Source organism: Trachurus japonicus, chromosome 18 (genome assembly GCF_045865225.1).
Source record: "Trachurus japonicus isolate A0001 chromosome 18, Traja_1.0".
In the NCBI taxonomy this organism is placed as follows: domain Eukaryota; kingdom Metazoa; phylum Chordata; class Actinopteri; order Carangiformes; family Carangidae; genus Trachurus; species Trachurus japonicus.
Window position 1 is genome coordinate 27,565,008 of NC_140924.1, and position 12,741 is coordinate 27,577,748.

The following is a 12,741-nucleotide window of genomic DNA, read 5'->3' on the forward strand; positions in this document are numbered from 1 at the left end:
CTTCCAGTGGTCATGTTGCTGCAGGTTTAGAGTGCAGATGCCATTGTTCTCATGGAGCCACATGTTAGCTGGTTTTTATGCTAAAGCCGTATCACCAGCTTCACACATCTGTTGGTGCAATGATGTTAACGTCATAAATCCACATCTGTGCAGCAACAACACTCTGCAGAGTTTTAGAACCCGATCGAAGGTTTATCTGCATCTGTATCGATTTGTTGTTTTTTTTTCTTTTCTTTTTGGCATCATCAGTGTGTGCACTGTAGGTCAAAGCACGTCTCCCTCAGCCTTACATCACATTAATGAAGAAGAGATATCGAGGTAGAGAGCGAACACAGAGGCTCCTTCTGCTCTCCAATCCCATCTGTTTGACACACAGAGGGAGGGAGGGGAAGGATGGAGAGAGGGAGGGAGGGAGGGAGGGAGGAGAGAGGGAGGGGTGGTAGACGAATGAGAACGAGGCCAGATCAGGCTGAGGGAGGGATGGGGGGTGGAAAGGGGGGAGGTGCTGTTTAGAGAAAGGCAGGGAGTGAAAAAAAAAATCAGAGGGAGGCAGGCTGGGGGGTTGGGCTCAGAGCCTGTGCATGTGTATGTGAGAAAGAGAGAGAGAGAGAAAGCAGCGAGCAAATGTGTGTTGTGTATGTCTGTGTGTGTGTGTGTGTTTGTGCGCGTGTGTGCGCTCGCTCTGTTCCTTTCCTTTCTTTGTTTGACTACTGAGTGGGAAAAAAGCGAGACAGAAAATAGAGATAGAGAGTGAGGGAGAGAAACGCAGACAGAGGAGAAGAAGAGGATCTAAAACCAGAGTCACTTTTATTTTTTTGTAGAGAGGGAGAGAAGAAGAAAGACAAAGAGGATTTCTATTTTGGTCTGTTTTTGCCCTTTATTCCCTTGCAGGCTATAGTATAAGGGGGGAAAAAACATATAAATAACAACAACAACAACGCTGCACGCTTTTGACAACAGTGTCATATTCAGGAGCAGTGTGTGTTTTGTGTGTTGGCTCGGTGCGCGTGTGTGCCGAGGAGGTGGGGGGAGGCAGCCTGTGCAATTTAAAGGGAAAATACAAGGCACACACAAAGCTGGGAGCGCAGGCAGGAAAGGCAAGGCAGCAGGAAGGGAAAGGGAAGGTAGTGGGAATCTGCTGAGCTGGCTGACGCTTTAACCCACAACCCTCCTGTAGGATTTTACCCCAGCGAGCCTCAGCCGAGCCCCGGGTCTCCCTCTGCCACGGTAAGACCAGCTCCCTATCCACAGCCTCTCAGCTGTTTCACCGCTACCGCTCTGCAGACAAAAGCAGGAGAAAGTTGCCGTGTGTGTGAGTGTGTGCAGATGGAGAGCAGCTAAGCTAAAGGCTGAAGCTAAGGCTAAAAGGCGTGAGGAATGCAGCACAAAGGGAGCTTGTGTGCTCCAGCTGGGGCTGTGTGTGTATGTGTGTGTGTCTTTGTGGACAGCCTTGAGTGTTTATGTCACGGGGCTTCCTAAACTTTTGCATGTGAAGGATGCCCCGAAAATAGACAAGCGGCGGACTACAGACCTCCTTTTAGGAAAAAGCTTCCCTGCCATTGTGAACTGAGGGTGAAGTGAGTGAAAGCTCCAATCACAGGTCATAATATTGTTTATTCCAGTGCTTCACATGAAGGCAAATATTCAGAAATGAGACTAATTGTTGTTTTACTGGCGAAGCGGAGACGAGGCTGTGCAGCAGAGTGGTGAAGGTCCCAGCTGTGGTTTGTGTTAGAGCAGGGCAATTTAAATGCCCCTGATGGCTCCACAGCCAGCTGGCTCGCCGGCACACAACACAACTAGTTCATTCCTACTTCTCCGTGTCTTTGTCTGCTGTTGTCTTCTCCTTTTTCTCTCCTCCATCCTCTGCTCTCCTTTCTTTTCTCTCACCTTCACATCTGATTCATATGCCAGTTTGCACAAAAGGTTTCTGTCTTTCCTCTTTTTCCTCCTCTCCCCTTCTCTCTGCTCTCTCTTTATCTGTCCATCATCAAGTAGGCAGGTGACTGTATTGAACATCGGTCTTGTGACTTTGTTGCCTGAGCATTATTGGGTGAATGCCTGTCTCCTCTGGACGCACACGCGCACGCACACACTCACAGATGCCGGCTCCGATTAGCCTCTCGCTGTTTCTGTTCAACATAAACACACACACGTCCACTCACTGTGTTGTGGTCTGGGGGCTTTCAGCTTGTTCTTGTCAGTAGTCTGGTCTGCGGTCAGCACCCATTTTGTAAATGTGTGTGTATGTGTATGTGTGTGCGTTTTACTGACATGTAAAGAGCTAATAGGAGCCGGCGATGTGTGTGTGTGTGTGTGTGTGTGTGTGTACATGCTCCTCCCCGAACGAATGTGTGAGAAACACAACACTTGTGCCGGCGTCTGCCTGGAGCTAATATTGGTGTCAGAATGTGCGTGTGTGTGCGTGCGTGTGTGCGCGCGGTCCATGTCCTAATTAAGTTTGTGCCCCCCCACCCCCGCATTCAAACCAGAGCAAACATTCCTAGAATAAAGCCTCACTAGAAAGCCATCTCACGCGTACTACTGTAAACCGATTCCTACAGTACACCTCCACACACACACACGTGAGCGCCCGGCCCGCACATGCGCACACACTCTTCCACACAAGGCAAAATCAGTGTTGCCGCCCCCACCCTTCCTGTTTTTTCTTCCTTTCTTTCTTTTTCATTAGTTTATTACGAGCGGAAATAGAGCATCTTCTACTCTCTGACATTTCTTTCCCTCCTTCTTTCTTTTTTTATTCCTCCGCCACTTCCTGTCCAGCTGTGATTATCCAATAGTGGTATGCCAGGCGGGGTTCAGACAGGGTCGCCTGCTGCGGACTGGAATACATCATAGCTGCAGGCTCGCTATCTGACATAGCCTTGCCCGATTAGGAAACACTGTATACAGGACACAGCCAGCACTAATGCTGTGCTAATCTGTTTATACTGTGCTGCTGGTTCCCATACTGAACACAGAGGATGCTGTATTACAGGAGAAGACGATATGACTTTATATATTACATTATCGTATGGAAAAATAGATTATGCTGGCATGGATTACTCTTGGATACAGTTCTGCTATGCTTGATCAAATGGAGCAAGTTTATTGTACAGTAAAATGGTTTGGAAGTAAAAGAACAAATCATATGGAAGGATCAATAATGTTAAATTATAGTATATGACTGATGCAAGAGAACTTGGACTGGTGTTGAAAATTAGCACATGTGCTAAACACACCCAAGCAAAGCATCTGTTCTGTCCACTGGAACAGTCTCAATGTATTTGTGATGTCCATATCAAATAAATAAACATAACATAACACAACTGAATAGAATAGAAGATGTATTGTGATTATAGAAAGGAACCAATTGTGGTATTGAATTGATGGTGTGTTTATGTTTCTGTATCTTGACAAACACCTGGTCTGTTCTACATATTAGACACCGTCACACATCAAACTTCAGAAATATACCATCATAAATTTTAAAATCGATCACACACAACATCTGGAGACAGATGCCTGATGAGGCTCTTTTATCTATTCTCCCAGGCGTAGGGTTCTTCAGGTGAGTGTCTTTGATGCAGATGGTCCTTTCAGCTTTTGTGCATCACTGCTTTTAAGTCTGTAAAACATTGTGTGGTTCCCAGTCAACACACAATAGAGTTTAAAATGTCACATGGAAAAGTGTTGTGTTTTTAGTAAGACACAAAGTAATGTAGTAGAGTAGCGTCTAGGATGAGATAGATTCCATTACTTTTCATTCTGGCTGTTTTTGTTTTTTTCTTCTCAGTGGGCAGCAGTTTTGCATAGTCATTAGTTGGGGGAGGGGTCAGCCGGCCCAGCTGTGAGTGGACGTGTGTGTTTTGCTGATGCAGATGAAATATGGGGATGTGTCCTGTGATGACAGTTGATTCTGAGCTGTCTGTGTAGCAACAAGCCATTTTCTGCACCGAGAGCCATTAGGACGCCACCCAAACCTTCCACCCCCGTCTGTCACCCATCATGCTCCAGTGTTCCTCTGCAGATGTGCACACGCACACAAACGCACACAGAGAGGAGGGGGGCTGGGAGTGTGTTTTTGTGATTGAATTTGTATGTGCATGTGTGCTGCTGTCCTCTTTACCCCTCCTCAGCCCCAGGGCAGTCCCCCCACGGCTGAAGGGGGGAGATTGTGCATTCATTGGAATGGAGGCTGAGATGGCAGGGGGGAGGAGGGGCAGCGGGAGGAGGAGGAGGAGGAGGAGGAGGAGGGTGAGGGTGATTGAGTGTGGTGCCTGGAGAAGAAAAAGGGAGACAGGGGGAGAGAGAGAGGAGGAGAGGGGGAGGGGTGGGCTGCCTTGTGTTTTAAAACAGAGGGAAAAGGGGGAGGAGGAGGAGAGGAGCAGACAGAGAGGAGGTTCAGGGGTGGAGGTGAGGGGGAGCTGGCTGGCTGGCGCCGTGGCTGGGTTGTGTCTGTGGAAAGAGGAGCTGGAGCTGGAGCTGGATCTGGATCTGGATCTGGATCTGGATCTGGATCTGGATCTGGATCTGGATCTGGATCTGGATCTGGGCTCATGTCAGACACGTTGATGTGACTAGATGTGTTGGTTCCTCTGGTTGGTCGAAGGCTCTGTCCATTCAGCCATGACAGCTTTCACATCTACACTTCTGAATGCAGCCGATTGGCCTGGAGCAGTGCATTCTGGGTTTATGTTGGACAGTGATGGTGGTTTGTGTTAAAGGAATATTACACCAATGTTCAGGATTTATTTGGTTTGGACACAAGGGTACAAGTGTAATGGAGCTCTGTGTGTGTATGTGTGTAGTAGTAGGTGGTACCAGCTGGCCTTGTGTTGTCTCCAAAGCGTTTGAATGGAGCAGTGTGGTGTATTGAATAGTGCATATACATTAGTGCTAGTTGTAGCAGTGTTGTCCTTGCACAACAGCCAGCTGTTCACAGCATATTTACCAGAAACGGTGCCAATTCCTTTAGGTACCGTTGCTAATGGCAGTGTACACACACACACACACACACACACACACACACACACACACACACACACATCCATAAATACAGTAGCTGCATTTTACTCTGTGGTTCTGTGGCTAGTCTCGTCTAATACTTTATCTATGACTGCACTAGTTTTATATTCAGGAGCAGCGTTTGTTAAGGCACAGAGGGATAAGGCTTAGGTGGTTAATTCTATTATGCAGGGTCAAAGGGCTCAGGCAGATTAGCTTTGGCCTTGGAGCTAATATCCACCATAGAAACTCAGAGTAGCTGCATATGATTAGCCGAGACTAAGACAAAGAGAGCAATGGAGACGTGATGAAAGACAGAGACAGGCTCGGCGGTCTGCTGCAGGGTCAGGTCCACGTGCTGCAGCCTGACTTCCTTATTTATTCAGGTTGGTCTGGATCTGAGCTGCAGCCTCAGAGACGCAGCAGAGAGAGAGAAAAGAGCGAGAGCCGGAGATGAAGAGCAGTGTGGGAGAGTGGAAGAAAAATAGCCACGCTGAGATATTTTGAACGCTCCCATACACTCTCACACACACACACACACACACACACACACACACACACACACACACACACACACACCACAGAGGTAGTAAGCTGAGTGTGCACATGACTTCTTTGTGTGAAGGGGATGGGCCCGGGTTTGTTGATTTAAGGTAATGGCTTCCAGTTGTCTCAGTCAGGAGACGGCTGTGTCCCCGCTGCTAGGGACAGACAGACAGACAGACAGACCGGGGATTGGCAGGCTGAGTGAAGACAAAATCCATAACACACATCCACCCACACACGCCAACACACTAGCCTCTTTGCGGTTGCGACTGACCGACTGACACAGGTGTGTGTGTCTGTCTGCACGAGTCCTGCACGGCTGATTTTATCACAGCTTGGCAAAGGTCAACAGTGGAGCCGTGTGTATGTTTATGGCGTCTCTTGCATAATGCGTGCGAAGGGCTGTAGGTTGTTAAAGTGTGCTAGCTCTGTAATGAGGGACAGAGTTCTTTATAGCTCATGATGAAGTGGGGGAGGGGGGGAGATAAATGGCTGGGGGTGTTAACAGTGGAGAGAGCAGAGTTTTTCTAGTAGAAACCTGTCAGGTATTTGTTGTGTGTCACTTGTTGTCTATCTGCTGTGTTTGCTCTTTCTTGTGTCTTTATTTCCCCGTTAATGATGCGTGAGCATGGAGCGACACAGGAGCGTGTTCCCCCTCTGTTGGACCGCTTGTTTTCATTATTAGCTGCTTGTAACATTAGTGATATCTGCACCGAGGCTTATCCTACTGCAGCGGGAGGAAAAACACAACTTCTATATGCACAAACACAGATCCACATCAACCCAAGGAAACGGGACAATCGGTGCGTGTCTGTGTCTTTACTGCACTCTGTAATTGCACGCAACAAAATGTGCAGTCTCTTTGAAGGTTTCTGCTCCTATGCTGGTTTTTTCTCTATTTGTTTATTTGTGGTGTTTTCTCATTAAGTGATGTGGCCCTGCCCAGCATCTCATTGTGTGTATGTGTGTCTGTGAGAGCTTTTTGAGACAGTAACACAGTTTAAGGAAGGTTTGAAGCTGAGTACATGAGCTTCAGATCACTCTAAAAAGAAGAGGGATAGATTATGCACCTGACTGTGTGTGTGTGTGTGCTGATCCGCGTGCCTTGGCATTTGTGAATGAAAAGGTGAGACACCAGCTCAGTGAGGGTTTGTCTGCAGGTGTGTGTTTGCCATCTGTGTTGACGATACATGGAATCTTCTTTGTCGTAGATGTGAGTGTGTCTACTTGGCTTTCCTGACAATAGGCTACTTGTACATTTAACAGAAACCTTGCAACATAAGCATCTCACTGCACTTGTAAATGTTTAGCATTATTACAGTCCACCAGTAAGTGGGGAAAAAAAGCTCTCTTGTGATTGCTGGATGCTCAGCGCTCCTCACCAACCAACAATTTTCCTTGATTTATGACATTTTCTCTGCTCAGCCTGTGCGAGTTCATACTGCAGGGGGTGTTGGTTCCCACTGAGATCAGTTGTACTATCAACCTTTTCACTTCTTTCACGTTTCATCAGACTACTGAGACTATATAGAGACAATAATGTGATATTCTAAAAGCAGCTGTTGGTCCTGATGCAGAACTAGACTGAACCCTGTACACAACACACACCAAACAACTGTGTGTGTGTGTGTGTGTGTGTGTGTGTGTGTGTGTGTGTGTGTGTGTGTGTGTGTGTGTGTGTGTGTGGTAAAACAGGATTACCCAGGTTTAGACTCAGTCAGGTTAGTTCAGTTCACTGATAACACACATCTATGGCTGTTCATTACTGACACATGCAAAAAACACACATGCACATGGACCATGTGAGTGACCCCTCTGTGACCTTGATCGATCCAACTAATTGACTTACAGTAATGCATTAAACCGATTATGCTTCTAAGGGGATGGTGAGGGGGGGTAATAAGAGAAGAAGAGGAAGATGAAGGTTTGTGTGTGTGTGGAGGGTCTGACAGCTGTAATGAAGTGATCAGTGAGGACCAGGAAGTTGTGCTTGTAGATTATTTTGTTAGAGGTCTATATTCTCCTCTGACTTCCATCCTGTGCTTCCTCTCTTCTTCTCTCGTCCTCTATCCTCTCCACCCCCCCCCTCCCAGCTGTTTGACTCTGTTCCTCCCTTTTCTCCTGCTCCTTTCTTCTTCTCTCTCTTTGCACACTGCTTCATCCGTCTCCCTATCCGTTCTCTCTTTTTTCCTGTTCTTCCTTTCTCTCCCTGCGTTACATCGCCTGCCGCTTTAACCCAGTTCCACACTGAACCCTGACCCCTCTCACTTGTGTAACATCTATGATAACTGTACTTTTGTGTGCGCATGTGTCCCACAATGTCTCTCGCTCCATTTCTTCTCAATACACAAGTCCCAAGTCTCAGCTGAGCCACACAGGACTCTCTCTCTGGTAGGATCCTTTTGAAGCTGCAACTTTATGACCACTTTTCTCTGTATTGTCATTTGCCACACTTTGTTTAAATTACATTTTTGCAATTGTATTTGTGGACAATGTTTTGTCATTTCAAATGTGTTGTTGATCCATTAGTTTAAATGGCAGGTGTATTCAGTTTGTGGTGAAAGCGGCGGTGTGAGAAATGAAAGCGGCGTCTGCGGTGTTTACGAGGATATCTGTGTCTCTGCTGGAGTGTGTCTGGAGGGCAGCGGGTGCACTGTGACCTTTATGGGTCTCACTGTGAAAGTCTGTGTGTGTGTGTGTGTGTGTGTGTGTGTGTGTGTGTGTGTTTGCCCCCAGACCGGTAACATGATCTGTCTCGAGGAGTCGAACCCTCCGTCCCTGGGTCTGTCTGCACCCTCCCTCCCCCTCCCTCTCTCCTATCTCTTCCCCATCCGCTCACAGCCTTCTCTCATTTCTGTCTTTCCCTCTTCCTGTCTTTCATCCCTCTTTCCCTTCTGCTCGCTTCACTGTTGCTCCTCTTAGCCCTACATTTAAAATTGTTGTCAGTCAAAAACCTTGAGACACACACTGTGATCAGATGGCTGTGATCACAAAGTTCAGAGGAGGGTGTGTGTGTGTGTGTGTGTGTGTGTGTGTGTGTGTGTGTGTGTGTGTGTGTGTGTGTGTGTGTGTGTGTGTGTGTGTGTGTGTGTGTGTGTGTGTGTGTGTGTGTGGTGTGTGTGTGTGTGTGTGTGTGTGTGGTGTGTGTGTGTGTGTGTGTGTGTGTGTGTGTGTGTGTGTGTGTGTGTGTGTGTGTGTGTTTGGAGGGGCCAGTGTTGATGTTGTCATTGATTTTCTCTGTTTCCTTTGTGTGACCAGTGTTAGATGTCTGTAAGCTGCCTATACTGTACAGCCCTGATAGGATATTGTATAGTGTGTGTGTTGGGCGGGGCGGGGTGATGGAGGAGGTCACGAGACAGGCTGACTCGCTCCCACAGGATTTCTATCACTGAAGTATAGAATTACAAGCTTGACGGTGTGTGTACGTGATCTCTCTGTCAGATGGCCAACACTGCATTTCCATTCTTCTGCCCTCCTCCGTCCTCTTTCTGCAGAAACACTGAAAATCTGCAAAAAAGCTCATCTATGACCCGAAATGTATTCTTGAGGCATAAAAAACCAAGTCCATGCGTGTAAGTGGCTTTGGGACTTGAGAAGCCTTTAATAAAAGACAGTGAAGACATTAAAAACTCCTACACTTATCAGCTAATGGCCAGAGGCTGACATGTGTGGGTGTTTTTAATGTATTGGAGACAGTAGCGTTGGACTTCTAAACAGTATTGAAGCCCAAACTGGTGCCCAACATCCTCCCACTGCAACAAAATATTCTCTCAGAAATCAGATCTCAGATCAGACTCCGGCGCTTTTCTTTAGTCAAGTTTTCCAATTAAACCGGAGCTTTAATACGCAGCGCTGAGTGTGCGCTGGTGTTGTTTGGGCAGCGTGTTTGCAGTTTCCAGGAGTCTTGTGTGTCTTCTGTCCTGTGTTGCCATATGGCGGCTGTATTAGCCCACAGTGTCAACACAGCTGGCTGCCTCCCGTGGCTGACTGGGTGAACAGCAGTCTGCCTGCAGATACAAAAAGCCCTAATAGGAGGATCACATTCTCTGCTAGTACATTAATATGGCTATTAGGCACATTGGGATTCATGGTGTGTTATTTGTAAGGCACATTAGTGTCGATGTTGCAGTCTGATATCCAGACTATTAGTGATGTTAAGCTGGTGATTATTAAGTCTCTTGTCTGCTCACATTACATTGCTGCAGGCAGCTGTGAGGAAACAATGACATTATGTAGTGGATCCTGAAATCTGAAAACGACATGGAAATAGAACTAAGTCCCAGTGTTGTTGTGGTGTAACACTGTGTTTGTGTATTTTACACACAACCATGTCCATGGTTGTTGCTGATGAATTATATGTGTGTAGTGTATTTATCAAAGCGTTATGCTGATGTGGTCGACTGAAGCACAGACACAAAGAGGGAGATAAAGGAGAGAGGAGAGGGCAGGTACTGAACATTGCACATCATAAATAAAATGTCAAACACTGGTGCATGCTAGCCAGTGCTCAGGGTAGCGTGAAATCTGCTCTCGCCCCCTCCTTTCTTATCTTCCCTCCCATCACACTCCCTCTTGTGCTCTTTGTGCATGTGTGTAATCGTGTGTGTGTGCGTGCGGTGCACACACAGGGTAATTGAGGTGTGTGACCTTGCTGTAGGCCTGGCAGGTGTGAAGGGAGGGATGGAGGGAGGCAGGGGAAGAGGCGAACAGAGGGAGAGGGTGAAGGGATAGATGGCTGGATGGAGGGCTGTGCTGATATATGTTGGCAGACTGATAGCCTGCATGCATGCATATATGTATGGTAATGTTTGACATTCTGTGGCGAAAAGAAATACAAGTGATTGTGTGTGTGGGTGGGAGCACGTTCTTCTGATGTGAGGCTCTTTGCATGCGACTTGGAAACGAGATCATGTGCGTGGGGGTGTGGGTTATTCAGCAGACGGAATATTATCATATTTTCTATATGCTGCAATGTGTACGTCTGGATCTGTGTCACATTAAAATGGTTGAAGGAAGCATTTAAAAAAAATCATTGTAAAGTTGAAATGTGTCAGTAAAACTACTATAAATGAGAGTAACGGTGGAGATGATTGGCAGCTTCTATCTCATAGAATTTCTATTACTATCATTAGGACTACATTTCCCCCACACACCGCTGCTTCCTGTCACAGGGATGTTGATGAATGTTGGGTCGGCCTGCCCCTCTCCACTGTTAATTCTCAAGAGGGAATAAAACAGAATAAACAGCAAAGGAACAGACATATTATTTAGTTTGACCTGTTTTAAATCTTCATCTCCACCTGTACAGCATACTATTTCTGCAAAAAATGGACCAGATGTCACATTTAAGCCTTAGTAGAGCATGTTTACATCAACAAAAATGCAAAAATATAAATGGAAGGTTAAATGAGGAAGTCCAAAAAAATTTTTTTTTAAACAAAACAAAACAAAAAAACAGATGCAGAAAACAGATTTTATTTTAAAAGCTGGTGACTTCCTGTACAGTTCTCCGACACCCTGCCTCCAACAGACACAGATAACAAGGCTGGTGGTGCTGGTAGTAAATTGGGTGTCTCCATATCGTCTCCATATATGTAGATGACACGTTACTCACATGAGCAAACGGTGCAGTGCAGGAGTGAGGGGGCGATGTGATGTAGTGGCTTTGATTTGTCCAAACCCTCGCAGCCTTTGGTGCCAGCTGTGCCGTCGTTCTAATGATGTTGTACAGCCACGCAGCGTCCTCATGTCACTCCTTTAACATGAAATCATCTCAATGCTGCTTACCATCATCTTCTCTACATATTAGTGTGGAAATGTAGCAGAGAGGCGGAAGAGAGCTCTCACACACCCATCCCCCTCTTCTTCTTCTTCTTCTTCTTCTCTGTCGCTCCATCCCCTCCTCCCCTCCTCCCCTCCTCCCCTCCTCCGCTCCTCCCCTCCTCCGCTCCTCCGCTAACCCTCTGCTCTCTGCACAGTAGCACTGTGCATCTGTGTCATGTCACTGGGTTCTGGCGTCCCGGAGTAACCCCCCCACACCCTCCCATACCAGTGCAGCCTCTCTCTCTCTCTCTCTCTCTCTCTCTCCCTCTTTCTCTTTCTCTTTCTCTCTCTCTCTCTCTCTCTCTCTCTCTCCCTCTCTTTCTCTCTCTCTCTCTGTCCTTGTGTGGCTCAGACTGTCAGTCCCGATCTCTTCATCTTCTCCTCTCCCTCGGCCTCATCTCTCACTCCTGTCTGCTTCCTCCTGAAGCACAGTCCCTCCCTCACCTCTTTCTGTCATCCCCTCTTTCTCTTTGCTTAATGCGTGTCACTCTTTTAATTCCCCTCTCTCTGTGTTACCCCATCATGCAACACAAACAAACACACACATCTTTGCTCTCTCTCTCCTGCCTCCCTCTCTCTCATGAAGCGTACACAAACATAAAACTGTCTCAGTGCATACGTTAATAGATCCAAGCTCCTGAGCTGCTGCTGCTGCTGCTGCATGCATAATCTATCTGCTTATACAGAGTGTGAACACTGCTCTTATGAAGCTGTGTGTGTTGTGTGCGTGCGTGTGTGCGTGTGTGTGTGTGTGTGTGTGTGTGTGTGTGTGTGTGGGCTCCTCCCTCCAGAGAGAGAGACAGACAGGTGTGGACCAGATTGAGTTCCGCCTCATTTCCTCTGCCCTGTGCAGCTGGTCAAGGACACACATTTCCACCAACACACACACAGGCATGTCTTCAGCACATGTTTATGCACACACACATAGACACACTTAAAATACAAGGACAGAGACATGCACACTGCACACACACACACACACACACCCCGATTAAAGACACAATGAAAAATGTGGAGGGATCAAATGCAGCATTAGCATAAACAAGGGAAGTGTGTGCTCATGTTCAAAGACTGCACTTGAATTCCTATGGAAAAGGATTACAGCAATAATTACCGCACGATTGGCAGAGTATATTTCCATGGCGACGCTGACAGATTTGCAAATGGTAAAAAAAAAAATCCATTTCCAGTATCAAGTCAGTGAAACCCCTCCCACTGCATGTTCCAGTCATACTGTATTTTATATACACACACGCTCTCACTCGACACCGTACTCACCACGACAGTATTTATACACGGCTTTGATTATTTATCTCTGACATGACAGCAGTCGTATCGGCTGCCATTTTTCATGCTGGTATCAAA

General features: G+C 46.9%; 1 protein-coding gene across 3 annotated transcripts in view; it reads left to right on the forward strand.

Annotated features, from left to right (window-relative positions):
• kdm6ba (lysine (K)-specific demethylase 6B, a) overlaps positions 1–12,741 on the forward strand; it is a 92,229-nt gene that overhangs the window by 44,281 nt on the left and 35,207 nt on the right. The window contains exon 1 of one of the 3 annotated variants that reach the window (XM_085759801.1): positions 592–1,227. The exons of 1 other annotated variant lie outside the window; for it this stretch is intronic. The gene's annotated coding sequence lies outside the window, so the exon portion shown is untranslated. Of the gene's footprint in view, positions 1–591; positions 1,228–7,476; positions 7,945–12,741 lie in introns of those variants that run through there. One more of the 3 variants, XM_085759803.1, reaches the window with a different exon arrangement.